The sequence below is a fragment of the Myxine glutinosa genome, chromosome 4 (genome assembly GCF_964187855.1).
Source record: "Myxine glutinosa chromosome 4, kmMyxGlut1.1, whole genome shotgun sequence".
In the NCBI taxonomy this organism is placed as follows: Eukaryota; Metazoa; Chordata; class Myxini; order Myxiniformes; family Myxinidae; genus Myxine; species Myxine glutinosa.
Window position 1 is genome coordinate 33527284 of NC_136264.1, and position 12952 is coordinate 33540235.

General features: G+C 42.2%; 1 protein-coding gene across 1 annotated transcript in view; it reads right to left on the reverse strand.

Annotated features, from left to right (window-relative positions):
* ABHD6 (abhydrolase domain containing 6, acylglycerol lipase) overlaps positions 1–12952 on the reverse strand; it is a 299394-nt gene that overhangs the window by 44193 nt on the left and 242249 nt on the right. The window lies entirely within an intron of this gene.

The window sequence follows — 12952 nt, forward strand, 5'->3', positions numbered from 1 at the left end:
TCGATCACTGTGGGACATTTGGTGAATTATAGTAAGATACTGTTTAGATTTTGATGACTTGCGTGTGATATGATTTAACGGATGTTTATATGAATCATTTAAAATAAAAAAAGCCTTCAATTTCTGATACGAGCAACTGTACCCGCCCTATGGGCAGGGCTTCAGTTGGGAGGCCCAAATGAAAAGGCTAAATATCAGAAATTGAAGGCTTTTTTGGCTTTCAACGTCTTTGAAGGCTTTCAGAAACGTGAACTCCCACACTGCCACATCCTGCTGATACTTGCTCCCGCAGGATGTTATTTTCCCGGGTGCCGCACAAACGGCTGCACCGATCGCTGCACGGCTGCACCGATCGAGATTTAACGGATGTTTATATAAATCGTTTAAAAGAAAAAAAGCCTTCAATTTCTGATATTTAGCCTTTTCATTTGGGCCTCCCAATTGAAGCCCCGCCTGATCGGGCCGGTCCCGTTGCTTGTATATTATAATATATAAAAATAATGTATAAAAAAAAAAAAATAATATAATAATAAATAAATAAATATGTATAATAATATATAATAATATATATAATATATAATAAATATATAAATATAATATATAAATATTGTTACGTTTGTAGGGGAAGGAAGTGATTACCCCAGTCCAGGTAGAATTGCATAGGTAGAATGCTCCGAATGTCATGTAAACATCTTGATGTACATAAATCAGGCCGTATGTCGTGTAAGTGCGTATCTTCGTTCCCATCACGAGGGTTTGGGTTATGTTAATTAGTTAGGGATTATGGGCAATTAATCCCCTGTATGTAATGGCCTCTGTTATTTTTCCTCTGTTCCTTATGACAACGCAGCACACACACATAGGAGGAAATCACGCATTTATAACACTAAACGAGAACATCACTCAGTAAAGCGCATACTCCCGCTGTGGGTTTAGTTGGAATAATACGTTTTGTTTAACATCCCCTCTCCCCAAAACAATAAATGAAAAAGAAAGTAGGGCCTAACTGTCAGATAATTTATTTTGATATATCTTGGAATTAGAGGAGAAAAAAATCATTGAAGAATAAGAATAAAAGCTTTAATGCAGTAAAACAGAAAAAATCTTTCCCAAAAAAATTCCCGGATCCGGAATAATATCCTGAGCTTCGCCAAAAACGAATCAATTCTTCCTTGTCCCAAGGGCAATCATCCCACCAACTTTCATCCAAATCCGTTCAGAACTTTTCCAGATATCTTGTTCACAATCATATGAACACACACACACACACACGGACGGACACGATCAAATGCATTACTCCCTGGTGGGAGTAATAAACCTGAAAATCGCAGAGCCAGAACCAGAATTATTTATTTGGTCTTGGAAGCCCATGCGAGGTTTCTTCTTCTTCAGCCTCTCACAACCCTGGGTGAATACCAGTATGCGATCTTTTGAAAAAAAGTTGGAATTTTGCCAAATCTGTTTTATTTTTTTGTTAATATACCTCAGCCATTGACAAATCTGGAATTATAATTTTATTTGAGGTTCAAATTAACCCGGGAGATTGTGTCAAACGATGCCTGTAAGTCTGCACATGTGATAAATAATTAATCGTCCACAGTCTAAGACTGTTCTTCTTCACGCAATAACAACTTCTAGCTTCCAGACCGTACATGCAATCATCTTCAAATTTTGCAGACTTGTTAATCTTCATGACTTCTACTACACTATGAAGTTTCACATCGATCAATGAAGTGGTTCAAGAGATATAAATGTTTTTATTATTTGCGTTTAATTAACGATGTCTGCCAAACCACGTGACCTATCGCAAATTCCAAAAGGACATTTTAGTAGATTGATATGCTGAACAGATCTGTGAAGTTTCCCCTCGATTGGATCACAAATGAGGGAGGAGCTAGGTTTTAAAGGTTTGTGCTTAAAAACGTCATAACTCTGAAACCATGTGATGCATGACGTCATGCTTTACTGACTTTTTTGTTCGTCATGGGTATGTGATTCTGCCTGAAAAGTTTGCCAAATTCGATCTGTTCAGTGGTTTTGGAGAAAATTGGATTTTGGTGTTTTTCACTCAAAACAATATGGCGGCCGAACCACGTGACCTGTGATGTCATAATTACCATTAAAATATTCTACAGACCGAGTCCCTCCTATGGTGAAAATTTGCTCTCAATCGGTCCAATTATTGCAGAGAAAATGGATTTTAAAGGAAAACAGGAAAAAGAATTCCCCAAAAAATTCCCAATTTTTTTTCCTGGATCCGGAAGTTTATCCTGAGATTCACCAAAAACTAATCAATTCTTCCTTATCCCAAGGGCAATCATCGCACCAACTTTCATCCAAATCCGTTCAGAACTTTTCCAGATATCTTGTTCACAAACACACGAGCACACACACATACACACACACACACACACACACACACACACACACACACGGACGGACACGAGCGAATGCATTACTCCCTGGCGGGAGTAATAAAATCGACCGGAACTGGGACATTCAACTACCGCTGGTGCGGCAGCCGCCACATTGCAACACAAGCAGGCAGGTCTGGGAGGCCACGCCCCAAAGGGCAGTGATTGGTCCGGGATTGATTGGTGCAGACTGCTAAGATGGGACTATGGGATTGGTGGAGGAGGCACGGATGACGTCAGAGCCTTGAGTATAAAAGAACGCTCTGCCCGACATTTTGTCCTCTTGACTTCACCTCTTGACTGCCCCTCTTGACTTCAGCTCTGGACTCCTCTGGACTGCCTCTCTTGACTTCACCTCTTGACTGCCCCTCTTGACTTCACCTCTTGGCTGTCCTTGGCTGTCCCTCTTGACTTCCTCGCATCTTCTGGCTTTGGTGGTGAATGTTCATGATTTCATATTTCGCCATGCTTCGGGATTTCAGGACAAGCAGTAGGAGTTCATAGCACTCCTGTGCGAGGGTAATTCATTGACGAGCAGAGACAAGTGGACGGTTGCGGCCTGCCCGCTGCACGATCGACGGCTAGAGGAGCAAACTGTGCATGGAGGCCTGGTTTCCGCTCGCAAGCTGTGCGGCAAAGCGTGCTGTTCCCGCCAAGGATGCGGGGGTTTGGACGATTCCTGACGAGGTTCAAGAGCAGCTCGGAGCTAAGTGCCCACAAAACAAACACACATTTAAAAAACTTTCGTTCTTTTATATTTCCCTTTGTGTGTATATGAGTCTGTATGGGGGCGCTCCAATTAGGAATTTAGTTTTACCATGCATTCTGTTGTTACCAGCATTTTCTTCAATAAAGCCGGTATTTTTGTACATTTTAATTCCATGTCGGTTTTAATTGATTATCTTGGTGCGAAGACGTCTGGTGGAAGCCGTCCAGGTAAATTCATCATCCTCCTTTCCCTCGCGTCTAAATAATACCGTCATTTTTGGATTGAACGCCTTGGAAGTTAAAGCTCGTTTGATCATCCGTGTCGCCCTGCGGTGTTCACTACAGGGCAGACACACGACAATATAATATATAATATAATATATATAAAAAAAAATTCAAAATAATAATATTCATTCATAATAATATCTTTTAAAACCTTTAAAATCTTTTAAAACCTTTAAAACTAGAAGGTATTCATAGAATACTTAGCCTGCGCTGTCAACTTGGTGCAAGCAAACTCTTCTGTTTTTGAAGGTTTTTTTTCTTTCATCCAATATGGCTGCCAGACCACGTGAGTGATGATATCATAAATTTATATTCTCTAATATAATCGTTGCGTAGATCGCGCTCAGGAAATTTCAAACTGATCAGACCAAGAGTTGTCCCTGTCAAATTATGACGTTATAATTAAGGCACCAATGACGTCATCGTTAACAATACTTATTCCACATGCGGAGTTCTTTACAATGAGCTACGCTTCAATTTTTTCCATCTAACTGTTTCGGAGATGTAGAGGTGCAACGTTTTTCGGTTTTTCCAAAATGGTGCCTGTACCACATAACCTATGACGTCATAATAATCATTGAAATATTCTACAGGAGGAGGCGCTCCTATCGTGAAAATTTCGTGTCAATCGGAACAACTATTGCAGAGAAAAAAATAATTCATACTGATCGGATGAAGCGTTATACTTGTCAAATTATGACGACATAACGAAGGCACCGATGACATCATCATTAACATATCTTATTATCCATGGGGAGTACTTGACAATGAGCCATGTTTCAATTTTTCCATGGAGTGGTTTCAGAGATATAGAGGTGCAAAGTTTTTCCAAAATGGCGCCTATACGACATGACCTACAGTCACGTGAAAAAGTAAGTACACCCCATTTAAAGTTTTGACTTTTTCAACATATTTCAACATACAGCTATTTGATCTTCATTTCAACAATATTGATAGATAAAGGTGACATAATATAACAAATATCATGAAACATTTACATTTTGTAGTCCATTGTATAATTTAAATAAACATAAATGCAAATTTCGCATGTGGAAAAAGTAAGTACACCCCTACATTTATCACTACTTCAAATACCTAAAATTAGAATCAGGTGCACCAGCTCAGGTGCAAATGATTAGAACATCGTTAGAGAGGATCTTGGAGGAACCTGTCTTATTTAAACCTCAGATATTTAGTTTGGTTTGCTCTTTGTTGTTGAATTGTGCGGTGTCACCATGCCTAGATCAAAAGAGCTCTCTGAGGCCTTCATAAAGAAGGTTATAGATGCCTACGAGTCTGGGAAGGGATTTAAAAAGATCTCCAAACAATTTGAAATCAATCATTCGACTGTCCGGAAGATCATCTGCAAGTGGAGAAGATTCCAAATAACTGCCAACCTGTTCAGGCCAGGCCGCCCCAGCAAGTTCAGCCCGAGAGCAGACAGCAAGATGCTGAAAGAAGCCTCTAAGAACCCCAGAATGTCATCACGGGACCTACAGGTAGCACTTGCCACTGTTGATGTCAAAGTGCACGAGTCCACCATTAGAAAGAGGCTGCACAAATTTGATCTACATGGGAGGTGTGCCAGGAGGAAACCTTTGCTATCCAGAAAGAACATCAGGGCAAGAACTAAGTTTGCCAATGATCACCGAGGCAAAGACCAGCACTTCTGGAACAATGTGCTCTGGACAGATGAGTCAAAGGTAGAGCTATTTGGCCACAGTACCAGAAGGCATGTTTGGCGAAAACCAAAGACAGCATTTGACCACAAGAACCTGATACCAACTGTAAAGCTATTTTCTGGTCTTCATCAATGATCTCTCTGACTCTCTTGAAAATCCTCTCTATCTCTTTGCTGACGACTCTACTCTCTGTCGCTCCATTCTTCATCCCTCAGATCGGCAGTCTGCAGCCTCCTCACTCTCTGCAGACCTTGACAAAATCACAGACTGGACAAACAAGTGGAACATGTCTTTCAATCCTGACAAATCTCACACTCTTACGATGTCTCTCCGAAAAGACCGACTGGACAACCCTCCCATCCACTTTCTGAATAATCCTCTCCAAGAAGTTCTGTCACTTAAGCTTTTGGGTCTCACTATCTGCCATGATCTTTCCTGGCAAAACCACATTTCAAATCTGGCCTCCAAAGCCAGTCGCCGACTGGGCATCCTCTGTCATGCGAAGTCCTTCCTTGGCACACCTGAGCTCCTCACCACATACAAGGCTTTCATCCGCAGCTCAATGGAATACTGCTCTCCCCTCTGGGCTGGTGCTCCTGCCTCACACCTAGCTCGTCTTCACGCTGTTGAAACCAAAGCATTCAGAATCATTGGAATCTCCCGCGATGAAGCTAACTCCAAGGGCCTCTCACTCACTCACCGCAGGCAGGTTGGTGGTCTTTCCGTCTTCTACCGACTCCTCTCTGGCCTTGCCCCCCCAGCTCTCTCTGGGCTCTGTCCCGCAAATATTCCTACAGGTCGCACAAGATCTGCCTGCAACCCTCTTTTGGTTAAACTGCCAAAATCAAGACTCTCTGCTCACCTTCACTCCTTCATTCCTCTTTTCTCCCGCCTCTGGAACAAACTCCCTCACTCTCTTCAATCCCACTCCACCCTCCAAGTCTTTAAAACAGCTGTTCACCACCATCTCTTATCTTCCCCCATCCAAAACCTTGATCTTTTCTACCCCCGCTAATTTCACCCCAATTCCACTTTTTGAAATACCAACTTTTGTCCTGGAAGTCCTTGGTGTCCTTGTGCTTTATACTTCTCCCTCTCCTCCCCCCCCCCCCCCCCCTTCCCATGCCTCCTCCCCCCGGGCCCTCTCCCTTCCACACATCTCCCTGCTCTCGGATGTTGTGTGTGTGTGCTTCCCCTTTTCTCCCCATCTTGTCTTCCGCTCCCTCTTTTTGTGTATTTTGTTTGTCTAGTCGATTTGTTTGTGAAGTTAATGTTAGCGCTTTCACGAGCCTCGATTCAGTATACAAAAAAAAAAAAAAAAAAAAAAAAAGCATGGTGGTGGAAATATTATTCTTGGGGCAGCTTTGCTGCATCAGTGCCTGGGCAGCTCACAATCATATAATCCACTATGAATTTTTCATTGTACCAGTGGGTGCTTGAGGATTATGTGAGGCCATCTGTCAGAAAGTTGAAGCTCAACCGAAGGTCTTACAACATGACAATGACCCTAAACATACCAGTAAATCCACCAAGGAATGGCTGAAAAGAAAGAAATCGAGGGTTCTGCAATGGCCAAGTCAACGCCCGGATCTAAATCCCATCGAGATGTTGTGGGGGGGGGGGGGGGGGGGGGAGGGATTTGAAACGGGCTGTGCATGCAAGAAACCCCTCAAACATCGCACAGCTGAAAGAATTTTGCATGGAGGAGTGGGCAAAAATTTCTCCCAGTCAATGTCAGAGACTGGTAGACAGTTATAAGAAACGCCTACTTGAGGTTGTTTCTGCCAAAGGGGGCAATACCACCTATTGGAGCCAAGGGTGTACTTACTTTTTCCACATGCCAAATTTGCATTTATGTTTATTTAAATTCTACAATTGACTACAAAATGTAAATGTTTCATGATATTTGTTATATTATATCACCTTTGTCTGTCAATATTGTTGAAATGAAGATCAAATAGCTGTATGTTGAAATATGTTGAAAAAGTCAAAACATTTCATGGGGTGTACTTACTTTTTCATGTGACTGTACATTAGTGGTGGAAATAATGCACCATTTCCTCCAGAAAATTGTTGAAATAAAAAAATCTTTTGGTATCCACATATGTATTTCTTTGGTTTGCAGTGGAACAAAACAAAAAAAGCTGAAAAAACTACTAAATCTTAGCTTATTCCACACACAAATCCTAAAATGGCCCAGACAAAATTATTGGCACCTTTTAGAAGTTGTTAGAAATAATTAGAAGTTATAAGTTTAAGGCCTATGGCACTGTAGCCAACCTCCCTGGATGCGGCCGCAATAGAAAACGTGAACGAAGATTGCTGCGAACGATTGTTCGAATGGTGGAGAAAGCACCTCGATCAACTGCCAAACAGATTCAAGCTGACCTTTGTGGGAGCTGATGGTTGCTTTATCAAACCTTTTCTCATTAGTTTGAGGAATAGGCTGAGAATGCATATCTTATGCTCTGTGATATTTTTCTCTTGCATTTGCTCACAAAGCTGGTCTGTGTTTCTCTCTGCTAATCTAAGATTTTAATAGCACATTGTGGGTTTCTCTGGAGTACAGGCCGTCCCGTGCTGGAAGCTGACCTACAAGATTGCATGCGTGGCACTATGAGTGCGTGGCGTGTTCTTGGAAGGAAACTTACTCTTGGATGTTCTTATCTCTGCTGCACTAATGTCTGAATGGGCTATTGTTTTGAATGGGCTTTTGACTCTGTGTATATAAGCAGAGTATATTGTAAAAAAAGCTTTGAGAAGGGATCGAGCCAGATCCGAGCAGACCCCTTTCTCTCACATGTGTATTTTTCTCTAACATTAAAAAGCTTGTTTTCTTGGTGCGGTGTCTTTCGTGTCATCGGACATTGGACCTCACCTTCAGACACAAGGTACGACAGTTTCACCTTGCACCATCTGCCACCAACTCAATGAAAGGTGGTTATATGGAGGACCTCACTGCTAAGAGAGACAGAAGATAGCCCAACTGGAGTTTTCCAAAACACACCTGAACAAGCCAAAATCCTTCTGGGAGAATGTACTGTGGACAGATGAGATGAAATTAGAGCTTTTTGGTGAAGCACATCATCTCTATGTTTACAGAAAACAAAATGAAGCCTTCAAAGAAAAGAACACCTTCCCTACAGTCAAACATGGAGTAGGTTCAGTGATGTTTTGGGGTTGCTGTGCTGCCTCTGGCACTGGGTTCCTTGAATGTGTGCATGGCATTATGAAATCAGGAGATCACCAAGGCATTTTGGAGCGCAACGTTCAACCCAGTGTCCAAAAGCTGGGTCTCCGTCGAAAGTCATGGGTCTTGCAGCAGGACAATGACCTGCCTGACGCAATGACGCACTTCAAAAAGCACCCTGGAATGGTTCAGGACAAAACGCTGTACTGTTCTGAAGTGGCCAGCAATGAGTCTAGATCTAAATCACCTTGAACACCTGTGGGGAGATCTGAAAACAGCAGTTGGGAGAAGGCACCCTTCAAATCTGGGAGAACTGGAGCAGTTTGCACAAGAAGAGTGGGTCAAACTGCCAGTGGAGAGGTGTAGGAAGCTCATTCATGGCTATAGGAAGTGCTTGACAGAGGTTATTTTGTCCAAAGGTCGTGCTACCAAATATTAAGTCGAAGGAAAGGAAGGAGAGAAAGGGGGCCATGGAGGAGGACGAAGTGGGGATGTAGGAGTGGGTGAGGTGTGGGGATGGCGGCATGTCACGGGCCTGCTGTACAGTGATACCTCCATCATTCCTCTTCCTCTTCATTCCTTTTAATTATTTCCACCAAGCAGAGTACCCACCCTACGGGCGATCTTGGTCTAAGCATGCAACACGTTCTTCTGATGCATACCTTTATTTTGGCAGTGTATAAGCAACTGACAGCTTGCCCCAGAAAAAATAATAATAACCTGGGTTACGTGCATCAAGCAAAAACAAGCCTACTCCTTATAATTCAAAATACCTCACTATATTGGAAAATGTGGCGACAGCAATACTGTACTGTGGTGTGGCAACTTGTAATACCCTCTCCCATCTGGAGGCGGCGCTACACGATACACATTTACATAGACAAATCACGTCCCCGCCCCTTAAGACCTATGGCAAAGATAAAAACACCCCTCCACACTAATTAGAATGGTGATCCTATGTTGCAAATTTGGATGTAATTGTGTCAGAACTGTAGGAGGAGTGGCGTGTCTAATACACACGCACACACACACACACACACACACACACACACACACACACACACACACACACACACACACCGGATCCGTGAATTGTAGTAAGGAGTAAACCGAAATTGCCCTCTCTAAAGCAAGGTGCACTTACTGTTTACATCACATCTCTAGGAGGACCAAACCACCATTTAGGTTTTTCTTCATTTTTTTCTGACAATGTTTGAGGGCTTTCGAAGGACCTTTTGAGGACTCAGATCCAGCTGTGACTTTCGGAATTAGAATTTGCATCATCAATTTGCATCAAATTAGAAATTTGTGTGGTTGACTTAATTTATTTGAACTTGACCTCATTTTTAAGGTCATGACCTAATTGTAGACATGTTAGCATTTTTCGCCATAACTCAACTAAGGGATGTTGGAACGAAATTATCCTCTCTAGATGGCATAGAGCAATTCACATATTCGCTTCACTTACTCAAGACTCGCTTGGCCTTCCAAGATGTTTTCTGCATTATAATAGTGTACTTGCACTGAAGTTGTGCACCTGATATTTGATTAGTGTCCTTGACCGACTTTTTCGGTTTGGTCCTAATTAACAAAAAACATCTTTTTGATCATAACTTGAATAATTTCCCTCTGATTTTCATGATGTTGAGTTTTATGGATAAATTGTAGATGGGGACACATTTTCTTAATTCATGCTATTCATAAATGTTGAATGTTAAGGTCATATGGTGATCCAAACAAAATATGCCATAATTGGATCGTGGGCCAAGGGTAAGTCGCGGGCAAGAGCCAAGGGTAAGTCTCCCCAAGCTAACTCTTTGCGATCAATTTGTGATCGCAGATATATAGTTGTTCACTGATATTTTAGCTTGAGTCTGGTTAAATCTTGCTGTTTTCTAACATAAATGTCCACCCCTTCCTCCCCAATTATCATTTCATCATTTGCAAATAAGGTCAGTGGTGTCATGGTTATTGTCCTCTCTGAGTCTGGGAGGTCTGTTGTTTGAACCCCAGCTGAGTCATTCAAAATAATTTTAAAAATGGTACATTCTGCTTCCATGCTTGATGCTCGGCATTTAGAAAAGGATAGAGCATGGTCAAACAACCATTGGTTGGTGTACACATTTTACATGATACTTTTATATGAGATGATACGAATCTGAATGATGTGATCTGTGGAAGCCCACATCTTACATGATGTTGGTGAACATTTGGGATCACTGTTGTGATCTATCAAAAGTTGACCAGATCTATAATAATGCATCTTGTATCTAACAATATTTGTTTTAGCTTACACGAGCCTCGATTTTGTATAAAACAATACAAAATAAATCTCTGGTTCGAACCCTGGAATCATGGCCCCAAGAGAGTGAGGGATGGAGAGATAAAGGAGTAATATTGACCCTTCAAGGATTTTCTTGATTCTGATTTGCCTTGGGTAATATGCTAGGATAAGATGGGCTGCGTCTGGCGATGTCTTATTAATCCACATGGCTATATTCATGATTTATTGAAACCAAAAATCAAAAGCAGCATCATGAATACAGATTAAGGTGGGACAAGATTTCCCTGTCGGTGAAGGTGGAGCAAGCTGTCCCCCAACCCCCTCCCCACCTTGCATTGCTTCCTTGATCCTGGTTGTATGCTCAGTATACCTAATGTCTTCACCAGAGGGCTCTCTCGTTGACAAGAGTGTCACAGGCAATTCCAACTGGAAACCGTTCGATGTATTAGAGAAAACGACCGAGGCAGTTGCATATAAATGGGAAGCAGAAGGGAAGGGGAGGAGGGGGTTTACTTCCCAAAAGGTCCATATATACGTATATGTATCACTTATGCCGATATAACTTTGTTATTACTTCTTGAAAGTCGTGAAGACCAAAATATCCCAAAGAGTTTTTAATGTTTCCTTTTGGCCTCTGTTGATGCCAAAGGCATATATTTCCATGCCAAAAGCCAGAATAGCCAGCTGACTGCTCCCTCCGCAGAACAGCACGCTCCCAGATGGAGAATGATCTACTTTACCTGCATGGCACCCAAATTGCAATTTTTATATTTTGATCTAAACCCATGTGGATTTGAACCCAGGACTGCCAGAAGGAGAATAAACGAGCATTTGATCTTTTATTTTGACAGCAGTTTTGATATTCTCCCATATTAACTCGAAAGCTTGCCGTAGAATATTATTTTGCTGGTCAGGCCTTTAAAAAGTAATTATCCTGTAAATGAGTCTAAACAATAAAAACGTATAGCACTAATTATAATGGACTTTGGTTCCTCTATGTTTCACTCTCATCTGTCTGCTTAGACAGCTACGGATGTTACTGATAAAAACAACAATAAATAGCAACTAGCATGGATCAGCCCATTCCGCGCGCCTCACCACACGTTGCTACAGAGGCACAGGCATCTTTGACCAGGCCTGCTTCCTCCAGGAGTGAGAAAAGGGGGAGAGGGTGGGTGTGGATTAGTGGGGGTGATGGTGTATTTTGTGTTTTCAGAGTACTTTGTGTCTTTGGGGTCTTTTGGGCTTTCAGGGTCCATAAGGGTTTTCAGGGTCTTTTGGTTTTCGGGGTCTTTTTGGTGTTAGGGGTCTTTTGGGTCTTTGGGGTCTTCTGGGTCTTTGGAGTCTCTTGGGTCTTCAGGGTCTTTAAGGGTCTTCAGGGCCTTTGGGGTATTTTGGGTCTTTAAGGGTCTTGGGGGACTTAAAGGGTCTTCAAAGGTCTAAGGGGTGTCAGCCGTCTAAAGGGTCAGGTATATTCCAACACTACGTAATTAATAGACATATGTAATTAATAGACAGGATGCAACCGATGTGTATTATGTTTAAACAGTACATAATTAATAGATGTATCGTCACACGGTTTCACTCCCACACCGCCACACCGCCTCAGGGCTTCACGGACCGTGTTTTTCTTTTTGATATATTTTTGAAGATGAATAAGACATTTTGGTCACAAATATACATACACACCTACACACATACATACATACATACATCACCCTATACGTTTGCTCCATTATAATAAGATATCAATAATAATGCCAATATTAATACTGTATTTGATACTTTTACTAAAAGCTGCTGTGTGGTGCAATATATTGTTGCGGTTTTGGGAAACCACTAAAAAGTAATGGCAACCACCATACAGGTCCCTTAGAATAGTTATTTCATAGCAGACCATTATCTTAGCCCATTCCCCTTATTTCGGGTTATTATGTCTTTATGCGTTGGGGGAAGGGAAAGTCAGGTCCTCCTCTCATAAGGGATAATTTACCAGGCAATGCACCAGGCTCCAAGGCACACCATTGTGTCCAGGTTCAGAATCTCACCAATCAGGGCCTAAATTACTTTGAGGGAGCTTGTGGGGTGGAGTAACAGGATCCACCAATAGGGAGCCAGGACACCTCCAAGATTCCCCCCCAACCACCACGCTCAGCGAGGTAAGCAACGGGAGATTAAAATACATTGATTCTTTCTCTCGGCCCACTCAGCACGTGGACATTTTTGCTCTTGGCTGGTCTCCTTCTTGCAGGCCTCTACACCTACATAATTCCACTCTGGGCCTGTCTCTTATGCACTCACCACATGTCTGCAAGATTGCTCCACTCTGGGCCTGTCTCCTGGGCACTCACCACATGTCTGCAAGATTGCTCCACTCTGGGCCTGTCTC